Here is a 2,886-nt window from a genome sequence, read left to right as displayed (position 1 = left end):
AGGAGCAGGGGGGGGGGGGTTCCCTGAGCATTAATCATTAATTTCTGGCTCAGGGAACCCCCTGCTCACTTTACAATATTATTAAAATAATGCTTCTTTACCATAGCGCATAGACGCTAAGGTAAAGAACGAGTGTTTATTTATACTGTATATTGTATGTGTTTTATTGATACTGTACATGTGCAGAGGGTCTCCAGAGCAGAAGCGCACAGGTTTCAGGTCTGGGGACCCCGTGCCCCCCGAGATACAGGCCCCTTTAGGGGGTGCCGGTATCCCTCTGCTCTGCTTGGTTTACAGGCCGCGATCACGTGATCGGACCTTTAAACCAAGCAGAGGGCTACCGGCACCCCCTAAAGGGGCCTGTATCTCGGGGGGCACGGGGTCCCCAGACCTAAAACCAACGCGGTTCAGCTCCGGAGACCCCCTGCACATCTACACTATCAATAAAAATGTATTTCAAATGTATTTATTGTCATTTATTTATTTATTTTTTGGCGGCTGCTGTGTGTGTGTATTTTTTTATTGTGGGTAGCGGGAGGGTGGGTGAATGGGGTATTCGCCCCAACGATGGTTGGGGAGGGCTTGCGGGGGGGGGGTGGGGTAGCGGGAGGGCTTAACCCCTTCATGACCGTAGCGGTATTAACTGCTACGATCGTGAAGGGGTTAAGTGCACCCGCAACCCCCCCCCCCTCCCGCAAGTCCTAAACTCACACCAAGGGCCAAATACCCCCCTCACCCATCCCCACTACACACAATAAAGCGGGCACGGTGGGTTAACCCCTTCATTGCCTTAGCGGCTATCCGCTATGGTAATGACGCAGCATTTTCCGTATTTTTAATAATATTGATCAGGAGCAGGGGGGGGGGGGTTCCCTGAGCATTAATTTCTGGCTCAGGGAACCCCCTGCTCACTGTACAATATTATTAAATCTCTCTCTGCTGCAAACACTTCTCGCCCCCAGTATGTGCAGTAATTTACTGAACATGTACTGTAGAATAAATGCATAGTTTTATTTATTCGGGTTTATTACACAGTATACTGTATGGCCGGAAAACATCAGCATACAGTACAATATAATCCATCGAAATCCCCCCATTAGCCGTTTTCTTTTCTGAGGAAAAACAAAATGAAAAGTTTTAATGTACAGTAATGGTCAGCCCCCTAAAGAAGTTCCCAGCCAGCCCCACCAAAATAATACGGCAAAAATACAGTACTCACCATACTGTACAGTATTACTAAATTTCCCATTCAGCTTGCGCTGGCGCCGGCCCACTTCCAGTCCAGCTTTCATCATCACCCACGTCGATAGTTTGCAGAGGGACTAGCCCACCTGTAGTCAGCGGGAAATCGCTTAGGTACATGCAAGCTTCATCAAAACTGGCTGCGAAATCCATCTCAGAGTTGTCACCGACGGCGGGACCATGATGATAAGCTGGTGCTGCTGCTGGTTCTGGTTCTGGCGCATTGCTTGGCAGGGACTGTCGCTTCTTATTTCGTTTTAACACGACCCTTCGCCTTTTGCCGCCTCCATTATCATAGATACGGGAAAAACCCTGTGACACACACCAATACCCTCCAACAAATTGGGGCTCAATACGGTGAAAACAGGGGTCACTACATAACCTTTTCCTTATTGCATGCTTCCACAAATGAGGAGTTGGCGAAAATCTGTAAAAGTCATAATTTTCGATAAAATACTGATAAATTTGAACAACTGTTGCCATCTTATCCTCTGTTGCATTTATAGCGGCCCATATCAAATAAGCATAACTTCTGTCAGGTTTTTGGAACACGGGCTCCACTTGAACACTCATGTCTCTGTAGAATAGTGTAAGTGAAAATGATCTTTGTCTTTATTTAATACATTACTGTATGTAAAGCCTAAATTGATACATTTTTTGCAACTCTTCCTTCAGTCTCAAGGACAAGTTACACAATAGCATACTGTACTGGGATAAAGTAACTTTTTTTTGGAAACGAAACAACTTGCAAAGGCCACACATTACTTAAGTCATGAGTTTATGCCATCTGGTGGACAATCGAAACATCGCAGCCTAGTAAATCATTCTCATTATCATTTAACAGATCAGGCCCCCGTCAGCCAGGCATGAACCGTGGCTGGGAAGGCAAACGCAACGAAGCATGCAAGAGGTGAGCAGCGGCGGATTCCAGGTTTCTGCCAGGTACAAACCAGGCATTTGCTCGAATAAAGTGTGTCGGTGCAGTAGTATTAACTAATATGTTGCAGCATTTGTGTTTTGTATTTGCTTGTCAGTATCTATTATGTCAGGCAGCACTCAAGGGGTTAATTGCCTAAGACTAATTAACACACACACACCACAAATGTGCAATCTGTTTTCTCTCCTATAGGACAATAGCACTAAACTGTATGCATGTGTATTACACCAGCGGTGCACAAACTGGGGGGTGCTAGACTTTCTGGGGGTGGGGTGTGCGTGGCAGTTATAGAGGTCCCGCGCTCGCCCCAGGCATTTAAATTAAATGCCGGGGGCCGTGCTAGGCCTCCACAACACACTTACTTTCCCTTCCAGCGACGCGTCGTCATGGTAACGTTGCGTCCCTCGGGGTCACGTGACATGGCGACATGACCCCGTGCGTTATTTGACACCGGGGCCGATCAGGGGACAGGCACGAGTCGCAGAGGAGAGCAAGCAGGGGTGCGCACGGGGGAAAGTTTGCTCACCCCTGTATTACACAAACCTCCCCATAATGCAGTGTAATAAAACCGCACAGACAGGATAATATGGGAACTTCTCTGACAAGGATCGTCAGTGTCAGGAAAAGTTATCTTAGGAACTATTGAATTATATACCAGACGGATAGAGGGAAATCAAATACACAAAAAGCAAGGCGGACACACACCT

The sequence above is a fragment of the Ascaphus truei genome, chromosome 2 (genome assembly GCF_040206685.1).
Source record: "Ascaphus truei isolate aAscTru1 chromosome 2, aAscTru1.hap1, whole genome shotgun sequence".
NCBI classification, from domain to species: Eukaryota; Metazoa; Chordata; class Amphibia; order Anura; family Ascaphidae; genus Ascaphus; species Ascaphus truei.
The sequence above is the reverse complement of the archived record's forward strand: the minus strand, read 5'-3'. Positions refer to the sequence as shown.